At 44.5% G+C, this 24413-nt stretch overlaps 1 protein-coding gene and 1 pseudogene across 1 annotated transcript in view; one reads left to right on the top strand and one right to left on the bottom strand.

Moving 5' to 3' along the window:
• LOC126272293 (uncharacterized) overlaps positions 1–24413 on the bottom strand; it is a 432354-nt gene that overhangs the window by 396673 nt on the left and 11268 nt on the right. The window lies entirely within an intron of this gene.
• LOC126274588 (5S ribosomal RNA) lies at positions 12465–12581 on the top strand (annotated as a pseudogene).

Genomic DNA, 24413 nt, shown 5'->3' with positions numbered 1-24413 from the left:
GATCCATAATATCACGTCAAACGATGAACTGTATCATTTGTAATGTGCAATAATGTTTGCAACTGTTCTAAAGATCTGTGAACGTCTTCTTAACAGTGAAGCTACTGTTTAGGACCAAACTGCTCGTTTCACATGGGTATGCTTGTAAAATAAACCCACTCAGATTTTCTCATGTGCGCTCGTGCCTTCTCTAATCCGTTTGCCCATTCGATATACCGCAATACCTCCGTCCCTCCCTTGCATTTTCCTTCCTCTGTGTACGAGCGTTCTCCTCTGTTTGCATGAAGTGTAATATGACACGGTGGCGCGGCGATTTCAACAGCTCCCGGGAATGCAGACATGTAACAACAAACAAACAAAAAATTTAATTACGTGATATTGCTTTTTAGAGGTGATAATTAAAATTTTATGGCTACATCTCTTTGGTCATCGCTTTGAGGAGGGAGAGACGATGTAATATACTGACACAGATTAATTTTTTAATTGCGGTCTAGAGCTATCACTAAACTACGATCGTCACATTTTGATTCTAAAATTTCATTTTCTCCCTCAGTGGGGCAGTTACGTCCAGGTTATGAGCGACTTTCCTAGAATCCTGACATTTGTAAATGATTCAAGAGAGTGACCGTGTCATTAAATGATATCAAGTCTTTCCAACTACTTGCGGGCATTACATATCTTTCATTTGTGTGTGAAGTCAGTTGGCGTTCAATGAACGAAACTTACGATATCTTGAAGCCTCTCTGCATTTCTTAACAATGTTTTACCTACGTGATCCCCATGTCCAACTGCGATGTACGCGAGAAGGCTCAGGAAATAAAAGCGCTGTTCCAGATAGTTCATGTGTCTCGTTAACAACAGTATTATACAATATAATATATAATATTACGTCAAAATATGACCTTCTCTCTCTTTCGCTCTCACTGCCTCTGTCTGACTCACGATCACAGTCTCTCAATATCCCCTCTCTGTTTGCCTCCCACTGCTGTTGCCTTCTTCCATCTTTCATCGCGTTAAAGTGAACCGCATTGCTATTCACGGAATAAGATTTAAAGATAATGTTGACCGAATAGCTGATAGTGAGGAACAACTGTTGAATATATACTCTAACGGAAAAAACCGGCGACGCACGCACTACGAAGAAATTACACGAAAGGGACGTAGATCGGAGCAAGTCAGTAATGCGCTAGTCCACCTCTGGCACTCAGAAAAATAGTTATTCAACTTGGCATTGATTGATTTAGCTGCTGGATGTCCTTGTGGGGGAAATACTGCCAAATTCTGCCCAATTGGCACCTTAGGTCGGCAAAATCCCGAACTAGTTGGACGACCCTGGCCATAATGCTCCAAACGTTCTCAATTAGGGAGAGATCCGGCGACCTTTCTGGCCAAGTGGTGTGTGAGAAGCAAGAAGGCAAGCAGTGTGCGGGCGGGCATTATCTTGCTCGAATGTAATCCCAGGATGGCTTACAACGTGTCAAAGTTCACCGATCTGGGAGTGTCCAGAACCCCCAAGCATATGTATGACCTCCATTATTCTGTATTTTTCATTTTCATCATCTTCTCGCTCTCTTTCACTTTTACTGCTTCTGTCTGTCTCATGGTCACAGTCTCTCATTGACCATCAGTATCCCCTCTCTGTTTGGCTCCCACTGCTGTTGCCTTCTTACATCTTTCTTTCTCTGTCACAGCAATTTTTTTTCTTTCCCACGTCACTGTCTTCCCTCTGTTTCTCTCCCACTGGCACTATCTCCCCTCTCTTCCACTGTCCTGGCACTCTGCTATTCTATTGATTGGCGACTCCACAGAGTGCTTGTGCACAACGACCATATACGTGAAATTAGAAAGATCGTCACATAGCTTTGGTTACTCATAATAACTTGACACCAGTGCCTGAGTTTAATTTCTACACTACAGCACTGAAAATGATTACTATGTGATTGAAAATCGATTTTGCTGTCAATAATCCATTAAAATTACGACCAACGCTGACCTTCCTTCTAATCTAAACTCTGCTATTCTCTTTCAGCACAAAAAAGCGCGAATATGTGCGAATGCTAAAATTTTTTGTGATGAATGTGGAATGAGAACTGGCGCATCTGGTTCCTCACTTTTCTATCAGAGTCTTTGAAAGAAGAGCATATTCGCCTCTTTTGTACTTCGCCAAGATCATTTTTTTCCGCTGGTTCCTTTCTTTTGCCTTTTAGAACAGGCTGAGCTGCTTGTACGAATATAAAACGAAATCTATAGGTCAGTTTATTTGTAATATTCGACACACTTATGTACTTTGGCACATGTAAACAACAAACAAGTACGCGCAGCATAAGGTTAACACAAAATCGGTTACTTTATATTTTTTCTGGATACTTTGCTCTTCGACTGCAATTCTCCGAAAACTTATGATTTGTATTATAAAAGAGTAAAAATGTTAGAGATATTTTACTGGATTTGCAGTATTTCCAGTTTTACATGTTTTTTTGCAGCAATTTTAAGATTTTTCAGACATGTTAAGACAGTTTTTAGCCCCATTTTTTGTCACTGCAGTACCACTTCGGCCATATTTCTATGGGCGTGAAGTGTCCGTTATACAGAGAGAGTGCATCATAAAATTTTACTGGTGAAAAAATGCTGACTAAATACACACAGTTTTGTGACGTCAGAACCCTTGCCATAACCCTAGAACCCTTGCCATGAGTTCACTATGTCAGTTGTAACTACATTTACGCCCCAAGCCGGATATGCCGTGCGTATTTAAATAATAAGTGCGGTAATCTGGAACCTCTGGATCTTTGTAACGGTTAACGATGTCAAAAACAATTTCAAGATTCCCCGAGACCATCACCGTAAGTACATATGGTAAAAATTCCCGAGGTTTTCCATGAATGGAAATTGTAGAAGTGCCCGTCCCCACAACTAGTACCTTTCGTATCAAAAATTCATGGTTTTTCGGGTTTTTCTTGGGAACCGTCCATAAACAATTGGTGCTTATATAAGCCAGCAAAGGTCCTCACTAGTCCATACCTAACGCAAAAGAAGCAACCGATTTGCTCAATTTGCCTGGGCTGGAGGAAGTGTGTCATTTTTTAATTTTGTCCCTGTGCCGTAGATAGCTACGTCTGTTCTTGCGATTCTTCCGATACAAATGGTCCCTAGTATCTCTGTGGTCAATCGAACCCGAGATATGACAGCTTGAACTACAGCATTTTCGTGCTCTGCTTTTTGGAACATATTAGTACCGGGCACTCTCGAGCACGAACTTTTTTTTGTTGAGATGGTCAATTCATCCTACAGGACAATGAAAATATGTTATAAGTTTCATAAAGCATTACACAAGATAAGCATTATTAATAACTTATAATTTTCATATATATTGGACAAAAGCAAAACCTATAGCGTCGAAAAGAAAAGAACCCGAATTAGAGCCAAGATAATAGTTGACGATCAACAAACGGAACAAGTTTGAAATTTTAATTATCTAGGTTATAATTTATCTTTTAAAATGATGATGAAGGGAAGAAAAAGCTTCATCGATTTGCAGAAATATGTGGAATAGTTCCGCGAACATTGAAGGGCATTGTGAGAGTAGAGATTCAAATTTTATAAGACTGTGGCTGAGGCAACACTGATGAATGGAAGCAGACGTGGGCGAATAAAACAAATTTTGGAAAAAAATACAGTTGTCCGAAATGCTGTTCATCAGATCAGTAAAAAGATACTCCCTAAAAGACAAAACAAGCAGGTAGAAATTAAATATATTCTCGCTGTGTAACAGAATGTCCCTAAACGAGAGAAGTTGGGAAATGAAGTGACCGTATGAGAATGTTCTGCCACCTGGTGTAAGACTTCTTATCTGACACCACTTCTTCGACTTGTGCGTCGGTGAGACGAAATGATGAGGACAACACAAACACCCAATCCCGGGCTAAGAAAACTCCTACACAGCCGGGAACAGAACCCGAGGCCCCGTCGTCTAGAGTCAGCAAGGCCAGACACTAAACTAAGAGTTGTAGACGAGAAACTGGGGAAAAACATATTTTTAGAACCGAGGACAACATAATTCCGAAGATTGCCCTTAGAAATCATCCTGCAAGAAGAAGAGCTGTTGGTTGACCCTTGAAGAGGTGTCGGGAAAACTGAGGTCGGAAGAGTCTAATATCCTACTCCTGGACGAGTAAATAAGTATGTAAGTATGTACTGTAAGATCTCCAGCGAGCGAGTGCTGAAGCTATCTGACCGATGGATTCCGATGTTTGCCGCTTCCTGCCGGCTGTAGACTGCAGCGAGTCACTACAGTGGAGGAGGTGGTATGTAAAATACGAGCCCCTCCAGCCAGTACCTTTACTGCTCCCAAGGTTCGGTTGAAACAGTCTGCTTTGTAAATAGAAACGAGTACAAGAATAAGCCTTGTGTGGCTGATTAATAATACTGTAGGAGCAATAATACATCCTTTCTATTAAACCAACTTATTAAATTATAAAATTTGCTAAATTCGTGTAGAACTAACCACAGAAATGCAGCTATACGTGGAGGGTAGTGGTCTCAGTTTTGGCATTTCTTTTGCCCGCCACGAATCCCTCTCCCGTGAGAACCTTTCCGTCTCAGAGTATCAGCTGCAACCTACGCCCTCAATTACTTGCTGGATGTATTCCAATTTCTGTCTACCTCTACTTCTTAAGTAATAGAACCCAGTACGTTGTCCTCGATGGTGAGTGTTCATCGGAAGTGAGGGTATCATCTGGAGTGCCCCAGGAAAGTGTGTCAGGTCCGCTGTTGTTTTCTATCTACATAAACGATCTTTTGGATAGGGTGGATAGCAATGTGCGGCTGTTTGCTGATGATGCTGTAGTACGGGAATGTGTCGTCGTTGAGTGACTGTAGGAAGATACAAGATGACTTGGACAAGATTTGTGATTGGTGTAAAGAATGGCAGCTAACTCTAAATATAGATAAATGTAAATTAATGCAGATGGATAGGAAAAAGAATCCTGTAATGTTTGAATACTCCATTAGTAGTGTAGCGCTCGATACAATAACGTCGATGAAACATTTGGGCATAACGTTGCAGAGCGATATGAAGGGGGATAAGCATGTAATGGCAGTTGTGGGGAAGGCGGATAGTCGTCTTCGGTTCATTGGTAGAGTTTTGGGAAGATGTGGTTCATCTGTAAAGGAGACCGCTTATAAAACACTAATACGACCTATTCTTGAGTACTGCTCGAGTGTTTGGGATCCCTAACAGGTCGGATTGAGGGAGGACATAGAAGCAATTCAGAGGCGGGCTGCTAGATTTATTACTGGTAGGTTTGATCATCACGCGAGTGTTACGGAAATGCTTCAGAAACTCGGGTGGGAGTCTCTAGAGGAAAGGAGGCGTTCTTCTCGTGAATGGCTGCTGAGTAAATTTAGAGAACCAGCATTTGAGGCTGACTGCAGTACAATTTTACTGCCACCAACTTATATTTCGCGGAAAGACCACAAAGATAAGATAAGAGAGATTAGGGCTCGTATAGAGGCATATAGGCAGTCATTTTTCCCTCGTTCTGTTTGGGAGTGGATTAGGGAGAGAAGATGCTAGTTGTGGTACGAGGTACCCGCCGCCACGCACCGTATGGTGGATTGTGGAGTATGTATGTAGATGTAGAGTTTTTACCCTCTGCAGCTCCCAGTAACACCATGGAAGTTATTTTCTGACGTCTCAACAGATTTCCTATCATCCTGTTCCTTCTTCTTGACAGTGTTTCCATATGTTCCTTTCTTCGCCGATTCTGCAAAGAATTTCCTCTTTCCTTACTTTATCTGTCCATCCAATTTTCAACAATCTCCTGTAGAAACACATCGCAAAGGTTTCGATTCCGTTCAGGTTTCTCCGAAGTCCATGTTTCACTGCTGTGTTACCAACCTATATTCTCAGAAATTTTTTCTGCATAGTAAGTGCTATATTTGACACTAGTAGCCTTCTCTTGGCCACTTATGCCCTTTTTGTCAGTAGTAGTCTGCTTTTTATGTCCTCATTGCTCCGTCCATCACGAGTTAATTTGCTCCCTAGGTAGCAGAATTCCTTATGTTCGCCTTCTGATCCTGAGTTTCTCACTGTTCTCTTTTCTGCTACTCCTGATTATTTTTTCTTCAATTTACTCCAATTCCATATTCTGTACTCATTAGATTGTTTATTCCATTCAAAACATCCAGTAATACTTCTTCACTTTCACTGAGGATAGAAGTATCGCCGGCCGTTGTGGCCGAGCAGTTCTAGACTTTTCAGTCAGGAACCACGCTGCTGCTACGGTCACGGGTTCGAATCCTGCCTCGGGCATGGATGTGTGTGATGTCGTTAGGTTGGTTAGGTTTAAGTAGTTCTAGGTCTAGGGGACTGATGACCTCAGATGTTAAGTCCCATAGTGCATGGTGCCATTTTTTTTTTTTTTAGCAGTATCATCTGCAAATCTTGTCATTGATATCCTTTCACCTTGAATTTTAGTTCCACTCTTGAACTTTTATTTTATTTCCATCACTGCTTCTTCGATGTACCGATTGAACAGTAGGGGCGAAAGACTGCACCCCTCCCTTACACCTTTCGGCTTTTTAATCCTAGCACTTCGTTCTTGGTCTTCTATTATCCCTCTTGGTTCTTGCACGTATTGTTTAATACTCGTCTTTCCGTATATATTACCCAAACACCTTACACTATTTTACATTGTCGAATGCTTCTTCCAGGTTGACAAATCCTATGAACGTGACTTGATTTTTTCTTCAGTCTTTCTTCCATTACCAACCACAGCGTCATAACTGCCTCTCTGGTGCCATTACCTTCCCTTCCTTTTCCAATCTTCTGTATACAATTCTTACCAGCAACTTGGAAGCGTGAGATGTTAATCTGACTGAGCGATAATTCACGCAATTTTCGGCCCTTGCAATCTTCGGAAATTGTGTGGACGATGTTTTTCCGAAAGTCTGATGGTATATCAGCAGTCTCATACAGTCAGCACACCAACGTAAGTAGTCGTTTTCTTGCTAATTCCCCCTATGATTTTAGAAATTCTGGTAGAATGTTATCTGTCCCTTCTGCCTTGCTTGGCGTTAAGTCGCTCAAAGTTCTTTTTAATTCTGATTCCAATACTGCATTTCCTATCTTTTCCCTGTCGACTCCTGCCTCTTCTATCATGTCATCAAACGATTCTTACCATCTTAGATGCCTCCGATGTACTCTCCGCCCATTCGCTCTCTCCTTTGCACTTAACAATGGAATTCCCGTTGCACATAGACGCAGGATAATCTCGTTATCCTTCTGACTCCTCCACTGATGGCTATCAGACATTTTCTTTCACCGAATGGAGTACAGGCTTTTCGGAAGTCAAGATTGTGCTCCATGCTGAGCATCAAACGGTCGGAGCTTACGGGATCCATGCTTTTTACAGAGGTATTTCCAAGTCTTCAAAAATGTCGTTATACGTAAGAACAAAACACTACCACTCACAGCCGAAAGGCATAGGCCGACCTTTGCGCAGTAACCAGTGATTACGTCACCCACAAAGCAACTGAGTCGTTGCGTCGGGAAAGCACTTCATTAGATGTGCACACGCCGAGTGCCTCATTACAAGAAGAGGCAGCCATTAGTGAGCAGCGGACCTGCACCGCAGCATGAATAGCGCGTAACTACACCCAGGCTTCTGCTGAAAGGAAGCTGCCGCCGTGTTGTTCGAGAGCTCTCGCTCACCACGACAAACCTTGAGACCCGTCCACAGAACCCCGGCCGAATTACCACGTGACTAACTCTGGCTCCTTACTTTGTCTTCCTTTTAAGCCATCAGCCTTATGACTTATGTAGATGCATATTACTACTTATATGTCGCCTGCGCTGATATATATTTTTTAATTTTACATACACAATACAGGACAATGACTATAGCGATTACTGTCTGATGCGTATCGACACATCGATAAGAAGTTCAGAGAATACAAAAGAAAGTTCAAAATACTGAACATTGCGCAAGAGCAGTGTACTGTAGGTTCGCCCATCTTTATGAAGGTATCTTCCAAATTGTTGAATCGGTCGTACTGGAGATGAGGACGGTGCTTTCTGTACTTGGCCACCACGATTTCCAGACCTGCAAGCCATGGCTTTTTTTCTATAGAATTATGTGAACCACCTTATTATGTGTGTGCCTTACGCGTTTAAAAAAATTACGGAACTCGAAATGAGCATCTCTAATCATCTCGCGTCGATGATTCTACAAATGCTTCAACGTGTATTGCACAATGTATAATTGTTCAAAAATGGTTCAAATGGATCTGAGGACTATGGGACTTGACATCTGAGGTTATCAGTTCAAAAATGGTTCAAATGGCTCTGAGCACTATGGGACTTCACTTCTGAGGTCATCAGTCCCCTAGAACTTAGAAATACTTAAACTTAACTAACCTAAGGACATCACCCACATCCATGCTCGATTCGAACCTGCGACCGTAGCGGTCGCGCGGTTCCAGACTGCAGCGCCTAGAACCGCTCGGCCTCTCCGGCCGGCATGTATAATTGTAATAATTATAATTATTGTTATGCGAATTTGATCAACTAAGTAACACGTAAAATAGCTTACTTATGACATCACCCTAGTTGCAAAAATGATTCAAATAGCTCTGAGCACTGTGGGACTTAACATGTGAAATCATCAGTCCCCTATAACTTAGAAATACTTAAACATAACTAACCTAAGGACAACATACAAGTTCATGCCCAAGGCAGGATTCGAACCTGAGACCGTAGCGGTAGCGCGGTGCCAGACTGAAGCGCCTAAATCGCTCGGCCACAGTGGCCGGCCACCCTACTTTGCTTTTGTGTGGATCCCCCAATACTTCTTCATTTTCCGAGTTGTCTCATCTCTTCTTTTCTGTTTTCCTCTGCAAACCCTTGACTTTTTGTACAGTTTCCTGTAAATTCATGTGTGTTTTCTATATCTTTGTTATTCCTAATTCTGATAGATCTTTTCTAACTTCGGTTAACCATGAAATATGAGTTTTTGCGCTTTGTCAAAGAAGCTGAATATTTTTTGTCGGCCTCTTGTTATCCGTTCTTTTTAATTACCTCATAAACATATCCCTTCTCTCTCTCTCATTGTCCCTATTATATTCTCAGTTTTTTTCATACAGCTCCTTAGTTCTTCTCAATTTTCAAATACCATTTTCATATTTCTGGCTCAAAAACTTTCTATTGTTTCTTCCTTCCTCAAGCTAAGTAAATGTTTGCTGCCTTTATTCAATCTGCGGCAACGAGTAAAAAGAAAGAAAAAAAAAGCCTTGTCATTTCTGATTAGCCACGTCCGCTCGTTTCGATTCACTTGCTAATATTATTCGTTTATCTTTCTCAAGTAAACCTAATTCCGTCCGAACAGGCCTTACAGGGCCTAACGGTACTGACTGGCCGCCTTGTCAGCCCACAGGCGTCACTGGATGCGGATACGGAGGGGCATGTGGTCAGCACACCGCTCTCCAGGCCGTATGTCAGTTTCCGAGATCGGAGCCGCTACTTATCGATCAAGTAGCTCCTCAGTTTCCCTCACAAGGGCTGAGTGCACCCCGCTTGCAAACAGCACTCGACGGACCGGATAGTCTCCCATCCAAGTGCTAGCGCAGCCCGAGCGCGCTTAACTTCGGTGAACTGACGAGAACCGATGTTACCACTGCGGCAAGGCCGTTGCCCGAGTAAACCTAGTTTTTCTGTATTTTCGTCTTAAATCTGACCGTGGTCCAAACTTGCAGAAATATACCTGTGAGCCATACACAGTTTTCCCAGAACTTCTTACATATCATTTTGCATCACTAGAAAATTCATTCATTCACATGACATATCAGTCTGCGGGAAGAGTCCATGAATCACGTTATGTGAGATATAATTCATTCATTAGTGCTGCGAAAGCGTTCAGTTAGAAATGTAGAGGGTTTCAGTACGGGGAGAGCACTATATAACTCGTGAATGGGTTGTGAATACCGGCTAACTACACAAACAAAGTTCTGCCCTCGCCTCTCACTAAAAGGAAGACGTATCGATGTCTTCTGAAATTCCTCTTTGAGAAGTTCGTGGTGCCTACAGATGTTAAGGAGACAGTGTCTGCTTTCCTGCGTGGAATTATCTTTATGGAACACTGCCCATATCATACCGTTCCCCGGCTGGTCCTGGTGGAGGTTCGAATCCACCCTCGGGCATGGGTGTGTGTGTTTGTCCTTAGGATAATTTAGGTTAAGGAGTGTGTAAGCTTAGGGACTGATGACCTTAGCAGTTAAGTCCCACAAGATTTCACACACATTTGAACATACCATTCCCAACATGTTTGTAGAAACATCTTCTACGCTGAATCCGGCGGCAAACTTGTCTGCGACACTTTAAAATGACGTCGCTCGCGATCCCGCACACCAGTCCGAGTTAGTGTAAACATCTGAGAATTATCCTCACGCACGCTTTCTTGGTATCCTTCGTGAGGAAATAAATGGTCACTAAAAGTGAAATATGTCATAAAAATTAATGTATCCAAACAAGTAATCAAATTACTTGCTCAATTTAGAGCCCGAACCTTTACTTGACAACGGAAAACTACTACATCAGAATGGTTGGTTAAAATTTCTCTTAAAGTTTTAAAGTATGATCGAGATCCATGCGAAGCAGCGCTCCACTGTTCCTTCAACTTTTAACCCTTCGTTACTCACGATCGCGGCTGCTTGTCAAATGATTTGGTTTCCGAGACGTGTTACAGACAACAGTAATGCTTTCCAAATACGTATTGGAATTTATGACAGATGTCACCACTTGCAGTAGTTGAGCTCTCGCTCATGACATTTTAGTCCCTAATGAAGTTTATAAGGTGACTGTGGTGTTTTTGTTGTGCCTGCCACAACGCGCTTTATGGTGTAGCACATTTTACAGTGGTGGTCTTTTCCCTTCTCAGTGCTTTAGTTTTGATTCTTTTGTGTATGAATATTGTTCCCAAATCGAGAAATCTGTGCAATTTTTAAATTTTTTCTTACATGCTTAAGAGAACACATTAACCATCTTGTAACGAAATTCTCTTAACTGATTTTACAGGCTCGGGTCACACAAACTTTCATGTTTCCGAAAAATATTGTACTTTTCAATGGATTTGTTTTCTTAGGTCCCATGAGATGCATCTAGACGAAAAGTAGTTACTGGTCAGCTCCCGCGAAGCTTACCCATTGAAGACATCGAGAGTCTGCCTCTGTATCTCAGAGGTCAGTGAGGTTGACGGCCATGCGGAAGACCTGGATTCGATTCCCTACAGCGCCAGGGATTTTTCCTTGGTGTGAGGATTGGAATGGGGTGCATTCAGTCTGAGGATGCCAGTTGAGGAGCTACTGCCGGCCGCTGTCGCCGAGCGGTTCTAGGCCCTTCAGTCCGGAACCGCGTTGCTGCTACGGTCGCAGGTTCGAATCCTGCCTCGGGCATGGACGCGTGTGATGGCTCAAAATGGCTCTGACCACTATTGGACTTAACATCTATGGTCATCAGTCCCCTAGAACTTAGAACTACTTAAACCTAACTAACCTAAGGACAACACACAGAAACCAGCCATCACCAGGCAGAGAAAATTCCTGACCCCGCCGGGAATCGAACCCGGGAACCCGGGCGCGGGAAGCGAGAACGCTACCGCACGACTACGAGATGCGGGCGACGTGTGTGATGTCCTAAGGTTACTTAGGATTAAGTAGTTCTAAGTCTAGGGGACTGATGACCTCAGATGTTAAGTCCCATAGTGCTTAGACCATTCGAACCATTTTTTGAGGAGCTGCTTTATCGAGGAATAGCGGCTTCATGTCACAAGAACTAACAACGAGCAGGAGAGCGGAATCCTGTTCCAAGCCCCTTCATACCGCATCCATTGACGCCATTGACGAGGGATGATACGACGTTCGGTCGGCACCCATCGGTCCGCGATGGTCAGTGGACGGAGTTAATTATCAGAAGAAGACACGGTAAGCTATGTGTGCACAGCTTACAACCCTTCCAGAACTGCGCGAAGATGGCAATTTGCACTTTCCTATAGATACCTTGAAGTTACTGTGATGAACTCCAACATTCAAATTCACCAACCCTGTTCTTACCCTTGGTTTCATGGAATAATATTACAAACAACGCGCATTACTTGAAGGATATCCCGAACAACATCCAGGCCCTATTGACGAGAGGAGTTGGGCATGCAATTTCAAATATCTTGGTCCTACATTCTTCGACAAAAGTGGCTGTATAGTGTAGATTAATGAATTTTAAAATAGCAGTGTAAAATCGATGAAAAGTATTTTACTCGGCTGAAGAGTTGCAGGTGTACAGCTGTTTTTCTTTGTCTATTGTTTCGAAAACCCTTCGCTTGAACCTCTTACATCTCCACTATGCGGATGGAAAGTCAATAACACAAAATTTCTACTTTATTTAGTGACTTATATCCCTCTTTAGATGTGGATAGGGCAACGGCTTTGCCACAGTGGATACACCGGTTCCCGTGAGATCACCGAAGTTAAGCGCTGTCGGGCGCGGCCGGCACTTGGATGGGTGACCATCCAGCTGCCATGCGCTGTTGCCATTTTCCGGGGTGCACTCAGCCTCGTGATGCAAATTGAGGAGCTACACGACCGAATAGTAGCGTCTCCGGTCAAAGACAACCATCATAACGACCGGAAGAGCGGTGTTCTGACCACATGCCCCTCCTATCCGCATCCTCAACTGAGGATGACACGGCGGTCGGATGGTCCCGATTGGCCACGACGGAGTGCTTTTTTAGATGTGGATAAATGGAAGATAGTATCTATATCAAAGTGAAAGGAGACGATAATGCCCAATTACAAGACTAGTGGTGAATATTTAGAGCATGTAACATAGTCGCTGATTTGTCCTTGTCTCCACCTCCAAGATGGCCCCAGGTCCACTCACCCTACTGTCAGAATGAGTACGGGGAATGTTTCCTGGATGTAACGGGTGGTTATAATTATAGTGCAGCTACTCACAGAGATGCAAGGTGGGCTGTAAGTACCTTACAGCAGCGAAACTTGGTGCGTACTCTAATGCGTTAGTGTGGAACCAATTTACTTCGGAAAAAATTAGTTACAGTTTCGGCCACCAGGTGCAAATCTGGCGCTGTGAATACAAGGAAGATGGATATAAACGTGAAACGTCCTGGCAGATTAAAACTGAGTATGCCGGGCCGAGACTTGTACTCGGGACCTTTGCCTTTCGCGAGCAAGTGGTCTACCGTCTGAGCACGACTCACGCCCCGTCCCCACAGCTTTACTTCTGCCAGTACCTCGCCTCCTACCTGGAGCTTGAGTCGTGCTTGGGTAGCTCAGATGGTAGAGCACTTGCCCGCGAAAGCCAAACGTCTCCAGTTCGATTCTCGGTCCGGCACACAGTTTTAAACTGCCAGGAAGTTTCATATCAGCGCGCTCTCCGGTGCAGAGTGAAAATCTGGATATAAACGTTTCTGTGTGTAATGGATTAGCAAAGGGATGTGGTCAGGAAAGGACGAACAAGTGAGAACGGCATAATGTTGATTTTTATTATTAACCGTTATGGCTTGTCGAATAAGAGTCTGAATGTCATACCGTCATACAAACAGTGTATAGCCCCAAACTTGCACCTGGTGGCAAAAAGCGGAACTATTTTTTCCACTGTAAACGGAAACGCATTGACATATCTGTCAAGTTTGGCTTCCTTCAGAATATTGTAGGCCACGTTGGACCTTCGTGAGAAGGAGCACTTTAATTATAAGTACCCGGGTGAGGCTACCGGAGAAAGGGACTTGCCACTTCTTCCCCTCCGAGTGCTACGGCGGATAGATAGGCTGCACTCTACTTGAGGCCAGGCCGATAGTTCGGTCATGGGTTTACAACACAGGCTTAAACCTCTTTTACTGTTGTGCTTGAGCACGACTAGAACCGCTAGAGAACTTTACTTCATAGTTCGAGAGATCTCCGGATCTGCTCAAGCTTTCAATCGTCCCACGATCCAGTCACGTCTGTTGGCACTATCTGCACTGCGTGCCTTAACATTACTGATGTACTATGTGTTTTGATAATATTAATAACTGCGGAACACGGATTACCAATTTTCTACGGTTCATGCAATATGTAAAATAAGTAAAAGACAACAATCACGATTCAGTGCTATTGTCAATCTTTCATTCGTCCTGCGGTCTAGTGACGTCTGTTGGTACAATCTAGATACCAGGTAATATAATTGCATAGGCATCCGCGACCAGAGTCAGTCGACATAAAAGTTTTCTGAGTATGGTACCCAGTTCTAGGCGCTTCAGCCCGGAACTGCGCGACTCCTACGGTCGCAGGTTCGAATCCTGCCTCAGTCATGGATGTGTGTGATATCCTTAGGTTAGTTAGGTTTAAGTAGTTGTAAGTTCCAGGGGACTGATGCCTCAGAGCCATTTGAACCTTTCATTTTTTTTTTTAAGTGTGGTACCGCTACCCACCCGACTAGCCGCGCGATGTATCGCGCTACTTCCCGAGCAGGAACGTGTACCGGTTCCCAGCACAAATCCACCTGGCGGATTAGTTTCAAGGTCCGGTGTACCGGCCAGCCAGTGAGTGGTTATTAAGGCGGTTTTCCATCTGTCTCGGCGAATGCGGGCTGGTTCCCTTTACTCCGCCTGAGTCGGCAATTGCAGCGCAAACGCTGTACGCGTACACCATGATTACTCTACCACGCAAACATTTGAGATTACACTCCTCTGGTATGAGACGTTCCCGGGGGAGTCCACTGGGGGTCTAACCGCACAATAACCCTGGATTCGGTGTGGGGCGGAGGTGGGGCCTGTAGCCTGTTGTGGGATTGTGAGCCACTGAGGGCAACGGCGGAGACGAAGCCTCTCCGTCGTTTCTAGGTCCCCAGTTCAACACACACATACACACATTGTACCACGACATATTGTATAAAACTATTGCTGGAGTAGTTTTATACAATATGACACGGTACCATACCCAGAAAACGTTTATGTCGACTGGACGTCAGGTAGCTTAAGATGATTTACACTGAAGTGCCAGAGAAACTGGTATAGGCATGCGTATTCAAATACAGGGATATGTAAACAGGCAGAATACGGAGCTCCGCTCAGCAATGCCTACATAAGACAACAAGTATCTGGCGCAGTTGTTAGATCGGTTACTGCTGCTACAACGGCGGATTATCAATATTTAAGTGAGTGTGAACGTGGTGTTATAGTCGGTGCACGAGCGGTGAGACACAGCATCTCCGAGTTTGCGATGAAGTGGGGATTTTCCAGTAGGACCATGTCACGTGTGAATATCAGAAATCCGGTAAAACATCAAACCTCCGACATGTGAGTAAAATACCTGTGGAGCTATAATTATAATAATTATGTGACTTTATTTCCGTGTTCGTTGAAAACGGAGAAATAACACGAAAAACAGAGTTGTTCAACTCCATTTTTCATCCTTTAGCACTAACTACTCGTAATGCTCAAATAGTGGTATGATTCCCGATTAAAACACGATTTTGCAGCAGAGGGTCAAAATATTAGAATCAGTGAAACAACATGGGTGATTTTTTATAGTATTCGATCACTTGTGACTTTTCGAGAAATGCAGCGAACGGTGGACGCACAAAATTTTCTTTTATTTTCGTATTTAATATAGTATTTTGGTTCTATGTATCTTGAAACTGGGAGATTTCCATGTTTACTGCTGGAAATAATAGGAATAAAAGACTTCAGAAACAGGTTGTTTTGAGGGTTTTTAACAGTTAGGGTAAACTGACTTAGAAAAAACCGACGTAACCGACAACCGGTCGTTTCAGCGATAACCGCCATCCACAATGCGTAACCCATTTCGCAGCAACTCGTGTTATGATCTGTCTAGAGGAGCCGGCCGGAGTGGCTGTGCGGTTCTAGGCGCTGCAGTCTGGAGCCGAGCGACCGCTACGGTCGCAGGTTCGAATCCTGCCTCGGGCATGGATGTGTGTGATGTTCTTAGTTTAGTTAGGTTTAATTAGTTCTAAGTTCTAGGCGACTGATGACCTCAGAAGTTAAGTCGCATATTGCTCAGAGCCATTTGAACCATTCTGTCTAGAGGAAAACAAGTTTTCTCAAGAAAGCAAGACGGATTCAGAAAAGAAGTTGTGTGAAATACAATTCGCCTTACCCATACACGACATCTTGCATTCAATAGATGCACATTTCTGAAAGCTGTTTGACGCTGTACCACGTCGTCGACTACTAATTAAGATAGGATCATACGGAGTATCTTCTCGAGGAACGATTGACTAACAGAAATCAGTACGTTGTAATGGGTGGTGAATGTTATACAGAAAGCGAAGTGACAACGCTATTTGTGTAGGGAAGTATCATCGTTTGACGATCATAAGGAACTGAAAAAAGACTTGGAGAAACATTATTACATTACTCATATTGAGTATGACGGGGCGATCTTCATTTACTTTCTCAGGAGAAGAAAAACTTCTTAGCCAAGATCGCGATAAAAACACCGTATTGTGGATAACCGGCTTCGGTGAACTATGTTACCATCATCAGATCTTCGTACAGGTTATTACGAGGGCTACTCGGAAAGTGAGGAACGATAGGTTGCGCAATGGAATCCACAGTGAAAATCAAAAGTGTTTTATTTGGAACAGCTACTTATCTCCATAGTCGCCTATCCGACTTAGACGTTTGTCAGAGCGTTTTTTTTTCCCCTTTTTGGTCATCAGTCTACTGATTGGTTTGATGCGGCCCGCCACGAATTCCTTTCCTATGCTAACCTCTTCATCTCAGAGTAGCACTTGCAACCTACGTCCTCAATTATTTGCTTGACGTATTCCAATCTCTGTCTTCCTCTACAGTTTTTGCCCTCTACAGCTCCCTATAGTACCATGGAAGAAGTCATTCCCGGAGCGTTGTACCAACTTTCAAATACCCTCGGTATAGAAGGCAACCGCCAGTGCTTTCCACAAATTCTCTTCGCTGGCCTACAGATCGTTGTTTGTGCCAAAATATTGTGTTCATAGCCAGCGGTTCACGTGTGCAGAGATGAAACTCAGAGGGAGACAATTACGTGCTGTATTGTGGGTACCAAACATTTCCAACTGAAAACGATGCAGAAGCATCTTCTTTGCCCCTGCAGAATGCGGCTAAGCATTGTCTTGAAGATGAAACCGCACGACAGTTATGTAATGTTGGCTGCATAGCTTCAGGCGAAATTCCTCACCATGCCCTCGTACTTGGCGGGAGACACAATTGTTCTACGTATCGTTATTTGCTCCCTCTGTGCCCAGAACTAAAAAGAACGACGTAACGCGATCTACGGGCATAATAGAGACACTGCCCGACACACCTGTGCAAAACGTCATCGAATTTTCACTGTGGTTTGGATTTCGCGACCGATCGTTCCATACTTTCCGAATAACTCTCGTACAAACATCTTGAGCAAGATGCACACAAAATCTTTCCATTAAATCTCCAGATGCACAACATACGATGTGAATGATGTGTTAGCTCGTCAAAAGTAAAAGATTAAATTACTATGTGTACAAATCACCACGACATTGCATCCATATGATCACACGTAATACATACTAGGGCGCCACAAGCCTGACCGACAGTCATCATATGGACGAAATGTTGCGGCTATATGTGTACACAGTAATTTTAACTTTTACTTTTGACATCCCAACACATCATTCATATCATGTTGTGCATCTGTAGATTTAATGAAAAGATTTTGTGTGTATCTGCCTCAGGATATTCATAATAACCTGTACGAAGATCTGATGGAGGTAACACAGTTTTATCGAAATCGGTCATCGACAGTACAGCGTTTTATTGCGAACTTGGCTAAGAAGCTTTTCTTCTCATAAGCTGGAGAAAAAAATGGTTCCAATAGCTTTGAGCACTGTGAGACGTAGCTTCTGAGGTCATCAGTCCCCAGAACTTAGAATTACTTGGACATCACACATCCATGCTCGAGGCAGGATTCGAACCTGCGACCATAGCGGTCGCGCGGTTCCAGACTGAAGCGCCTAGAACCGCTCGGCCACCCCGGCCGAAAAGTTGGAGAAATATTTCACGTGCCGTAATGAAACCTGCCTCTCTTTAAATTTTGATGAACTGACATCACGTTCATTGGCTTTGTCGACTTGGCAAAAGCATTCGACAATATAAAATGGTGCAAAACTGAGGGAAATAAGGGCGAACTATAGGGAAAGATGGGTAATATACAATATGGACAAGAACCGAGACGGAGCAATAAGAATGGACAACCAAGAATGGGGTGATCGGATTAAAAAGGGTGTAAGGCAGGGATGCAGTCTTTCACCCCAATTGTTCAATCTATACATCGAAGAAGCAATGACGACAACAAAAGAAAGGTTCAAGAGTGGCATTAAAATTCAGATGAAAGGTCGTCACTGATAAAATTCGCTGCTGACGTTGCTATTCTCAGTGAAGGTGAAGAAAAATTTCAGCGTGTGTTGAATGGAATGAACAGTGTAATGAGTACAGAATATGGATTGAGAGCAGAAATGAGAACAGCGAGAAACTTAACATCAGAATTTGAGACCACGAAGTAGATGATGTTAGGAATTCTGATACCACAGCAAAATAGCCCATGACGGACGGAGCAAAAAGTGGTAAAAAGCAGATTAGCACTGTCAAAAAGGGAAGTCCTGGCGAAGAGAAGCCTACTAGTACCAAACATAGGCCATATTTTGAGGAAAAAACTTCTGAGAATGTTGGTATGGATCTCAGCATTGTTGGGCTATTAAACGTGGGCTGTGGGAAAACCGGAAGAGAATGGATGCATTTGAGATGCGGTGCTACAGACGAACGTTGGAAATTAGATGAACTGATAAGTTAATGAATGAGGGAGTTCCCGCAGAATCGGCAAAACACTGACAAGACGAAGGGACAGGAAGGTAGGTCGACGTCACGGAATAAGTTGTATGGTACTAGAGGGAGCCGCACAGGTAGAGGAAGACAAAGACTGGAATACATCCAGCAAATAATTGCAGTTGTTACTCTGACTAGGGGACCCTCCATACCGTAAATCACGGATTTTGATGCGCTTCAAATATGTTAAGAGGCACTTACCCTGACTACCTGGCTATCCGGTATTTTAGCGAAGGTCCTTAGTTTTTGAGAAAATCGATTTTGAAGTTTATTGCGCGCTTTATATAACTGTAACATTATATTTATTTCGAGCAGGTAGGCTCGAGAGAGGAATTTGTGATGGGTCGCATCAAACGTCAGAACACACGTCTCAAAAATAAGTAAGATAATACATATAATGAAGGGAAAGTACTGTATAGTGTCTGATTATAGCTTTATTGGTGTACATTCAGGTGTAATTACTTACGGAAGAAATATGGAATGGGACGATCGCGTAAAATCAGCTTTGCGGGATGCGAATCGAAGGCATAAGTTTTTTTTAAAAGATTCTGAGAAAATACAACGCATTCGTGAAAGAAATGGCATACAAAACGCTAGTGCGATCAATTATAGATGGTTCTTCCGAATTTTGGTGTCCTTATCAAGCAAGTATCACAACAGTTATCTAATTCAGGTTCGTGCTGCTGGAATGGTAAAACGTCCATGTAACCCGTAAGAAAATGTAATAGAAATGCTGGAAGAACTTAAGTGGAACAAAGTAGTTCTTGCGAAATCCTGTTGGCTAAACTTACTTAACCTATATTCGAAGAAAGATGTGGTACCATCAATTTATATTTCGCGCAGGGACCATGAGAATAACAGATCTTCGGACACCTTATAGTCAGTCATCTTTCCGTTGCACAACAGCATAATGCAAGAGGAAAGAAAATCTCTAATACTGGTACGATGTATCTGCGACACGTACAGTACAGTGGCTTGCGGAATACACACTATCTCATTAAAAGCACACCCCAGCGTAAAAAGAGACTGGCCACTAGATGTGTCCGCGTCCAGTATAAAAGGAGGAGAGGAGTACCGTGCCGTCTTTAGAGAAACAGTAACAGTACATGGATCGGTCAGGAAAGAGCTCTGTGTCTTCTAACGTAGGCCGAATAAAAAATCCATGAGGGTCATTTCAACGCTACTAAGGCTGCGCAAGTACACTACTGGCCATTAAAGTTGCTACACCAAGAAGAAATGCAGATGATTAACCGGTATTCATTGGACAATTATACTAGAACTGACATGTGATTACACTTTCACGCGATTTGCGTGCGTAGATCCAGAGAAATCGGTACCCAGAACAACCACCTCTGGCCGTAATAACGGCCTTCATACGCCTGGGCATTGAGTCAAACAGAGCTTGGATGGCGTGTACAGGTACAGCTGCCCATCCAGCTTCAACAGGATACCACAGTTCATCAACAGTAGTGACTGGCGTATTGTGACGAGCCAGTTGCTCGGCCACCAATGACCAGACGTATTCAATAAGTGAGAGATCTGGAGAATGTGTTGGCCAGGGCAGCAGTCGAACATTTTCTGTATCCAGAAAGGCCCGTACAGGACTTTCAACATGCGGTCGTGCATTATCCTGCTGAAATGTAGAGTTTCGCAGGGATCGCATGAAGGGTAGAGCCACGGGTCGTAACACATCTGAAATGTAACGTCCACTATTCAAAGTGCCGTCAGTGCGAACAAGAGGTGACCGAGACGTGTAACCAATGGCACCACATACCATCACGCCGGGTGATGCGCCAGTATGCCGATGACGAATACACGTTTCCAATGTACGTTCACCACGATGTCGCCAAACACGGATGCGACCATCATGATGCTGTAAACAGAACTGGATTCATCCCAAAAAATGACGTTTTGCCATTCGTGCACCCACATTCGTCGTTGAGTACACCATCGCAGGCACTCCTGTCTGTGATGCAGCGTCGAGGGTAACCGCAGCCATGATCTCCTGGTCTCGGAGCTGATAGTCCATGATGCTGCAAACGTCGTCGAACTGTTCGTGCAGATGGTTGTTGTCTTGCAAACGTCCCCATCTGTTGACTCAGGCATTGAAACGTGGCTACTCGATCCGTTACAGCTATGCGGATAAGATGCCTGTCATCTCGACTGTTAGTGATACGAGGCCTTTGGTATCCGGTACGGCGTTCCGTATTACCCTCCTGAACCCACCGATTCCATATTCTGCTAATAGTTACTGGATCTCGACCAACGCGAGCAGCAATGTCGCGATACGATAAACCGCAATCGCGATAGGCTACAATCCGACCTTTATCAAAGACGGATATGTGATGGTACGCATTTCTCCTCCTTACGTGGGCATCACAACAACGTTTTACCAACCTTGTGTGAATGCTCTGAAAAGCTAATCATTTGCATCTCACAGCATTTTCTTCCTGTCGATTAAATTTCGCATCTTTAGCACGTCATCTTCGTGGTGTAGCAATTTTAATGGCCAGTAGTGTATATTGTTGGTGATGTGACTGCATAAAGGCGAAGGAACAACCACAGCTAACCCAAACCACGCAGGCCTTATGCACTGACGGACAGGGACAGTCGAGCATTTCGGAGTATCTACATATACATATATACTCCGCACCAAGCGGTGTGTGGCGGAGGGCACAATTCGCGCCAAAGTGATATTTCTCAAACCCCCACCCACCCCCCTCTGTTCCACTTGCGAATCGCGCGAGGGAAAAACGACTGTCTGGACGCAACAGTACGAGTTCTAATTTACCTTATCATTGAACGGTGATCATTGAGCGATTTAAAACTTTATGGTAATAATACACTCCTGGAAATGGAAAAAGAACACATTGACACCGGTGTGTCAGACCCACCATACTTGCTCCGGACACTGCGAGAGGGCTGTACAAGCAATGATCACACGCACGGCACAGCGGATACACCAGGAACCGCGGTGTTGGCCGTCGAATGGCGCTAGCTGCGCAGCATTTGTGCACCGCCGCCGTCAGTGTCAGCCAGTTTGCCGTGGCATACGGAGCTCCAGCGCAGTCTTTAACACTGGTAGCATGCCGCGACAGCGTGGACGTGAACCGTATGTGCAGTTGACGGACTTTGAGCGAGGGCGTATAGTGGGCATGCGGGAGGCCGGTTGGACGTACCGCCGAATTGCTCAACACGTGGGGCGTGAGGTCTCCACAGTACATCGATGTTGTCGCCAGTGGTCGGCGGAAGGTGCACGTGACCGTCGACCTGGGACCGGACCGCAGCGACGCACGGATGCACGCCAAGACCGTAGGATCCTACGTAGTGCCGTAGGGGACCGCACCGCCACTTCCCAGCAAATTAGGGACACTGTTGCTCCTGGGGTATCGGCGAGGACCATTCGCAACCGTGTCCATGAAGCTGGGCTACGGTCCCGCACACCGTTAGGCCGTCTTCCGCTCACGCCCCAACATCGTGCAGCCCGCCTCCAGTGGTGTCGCGACAGGCGTGAATGGAGGGACGAATGGAGACGTGTCGTCTTCAGCGATGAGAGTCGCTTCTGCCTTGGTGCCAATGATGGTCGTATGCGTGTTTGGCGCCGTGCAGGTGAGCGCCACAATCAGGACTGCATACGACCGAGGCACACAGGGCCAACACCCAGCATCATGGTGTGGGGAGCGATCTCCTACACTGGCCGTACACCTCTGGTGATCGTCGAGGGGACACTGAATAGTGCACGGTACATCCAAACCGTCATCGAACCCATCGTTCTACCATTCCTAGACCGGCAAGGGAACTTGCTGTTCCAACAGGACAATGCACATCCGCATGTATCCCGTGCCACCCAACGTGCTCTAGAAGGTGTAAGTCAACTACCCTGGCCAGCAAGATCTCCGGATCTGTCCCCCATTGAGCATGTTTGGGACTGGATGAAGCGTCGTCTCACGCGGTCTGCACGTCCAGCACGAACGCTGGACCAATTGAGGCGCGAGGTGGAAATGGCATGGCAAGCCGTTCCACAGGACTACATCCAGCATCTCTACGATCGTCTCCATGGGAGAATAGCAGCCTGCATTGCTGCTAAAGGTGGATATACATTGTACTAGTGCCGACATTGTGCATGCTCTGTTGCCTGTGTCTATGTGCCTGTGGTTCTGTCAGTGTGATCATGTAATGTATCTGACCCCAGGAATGTGTCAATAAAGTTTCCCCTTCCTGGGACAATGAATTCACGGTGTTCTTATTTCAATTTCCAGGTGTGTATATGCGCTACATCCTCATTGAAGATCGGATTTCGGAATTTAGTGAACAGCCCTTCTTTTTAGCGCGTCGTCTATCTGCAAGTGTGTGCCACTTCAAACTTTCTACGAGATTTGTAACGTTCTCGCGATGGCTAAATGTACTAGTCACGAATCTTGCCGCTCTTCTTTGGACCTTCTCAATCTCTTGAATCGGACCCAACTGGTAAGGGTCCCATACAGACGAACAATACCATGGACTGTTGCCTTGATTCTGGTGTGACGTAGGCCACCCGTGTTTCATCGCCCGTACGATGTTGTGTTGCAATATGGGGTGGTTTCAGTGGTTAAGGTGTGGTCTACTTATTGCGCTTAGGAAAGCGCTATATGCGGAAGGAAATGAACACATTCCACTGCGTTGTGGATTGCATGACGTAGAGAAACAACTCGGAGTCGATGATTGCTTATATCGGCGTGGGATTGTACCACACTATCTCGCAGCGGGCTATGAGGCAATGGTTTGTGGACATTAATATACCCGAAATGGACTGGCCTGCCCAGAGTCCGAACTTGACCCAACGAAACGCATTTAGAATGACCCCATCATCCAACATCAGTACAGCTTGCCCACAACGAGTTGACGATTCGCAAGATGGTTGTCGGGAAAGGCAGGAGGAGTGTTATGCCCCTGCATCAGAACTTCCCGAACGTGAGGAGCTGTGACTTGGAGCTGTTTCCCGCTGTGTTGGCACCATCACCCTGAACCATGTTTACAGTAATACTTCGCGTCTACGGGCAGCCTTGGAAGCGGTCGGAGACAAATTAATGTCTTTCGAGTAGTCACGATTTTTTTTTCCTTTTCTAGCAGCTCCACTGAAATCGTCAAGTTACCGTGGACACTCAGTACCTTCTGTGTTTTCGTCTCTGTAGAAGGAATAGGCTGCCATTCCTCCAAGGATATTCAGACACCTTACTACAACAATCCCCAGCAGACTTGAAGCCGTTATAAAGGCGAATGGTGGACACATATCATATTAATGTGCGCTAATAGATCTCCGGATACTTTTCACCGGATAGTATATACGTAGATGTAGTACTTTTCTTGTGAAACTTTTCCTACCACACCATAATTACAATATAATCTTGTTTCAGACATGGGCCGGCGTGACATGTGGAAACCTTGGTCGCCCTTGTGAGGTATGTACAATCTTTCTGTTTGTCCTATCGTAGGCTTCAGCTTAATGATAAGCCGAACAAAACAGTCTCG

The sequence above is a fragment of the Schistocerca gregaria genome, chromosome 5, assembly GCF_023897955.1.
Source record: "Schistocerca gregaria isolate iqSchGreg1 chromosome 5, iqSchGreg1.2, whole genome shotgun sequence".
In the NCBI taxonomy this organism is placed as follows: domain Eukaryota; kingdom Metazoa; phylum Arthropoda; class Insecta; order Orthoptera; family Acrididae; genus Schistocerca; species Schistocerca gregaria.
Note: the sequence above shows the minus strand (reverse complement) of the source record. Positions and strands in the feature narration are given on the sequence as shown.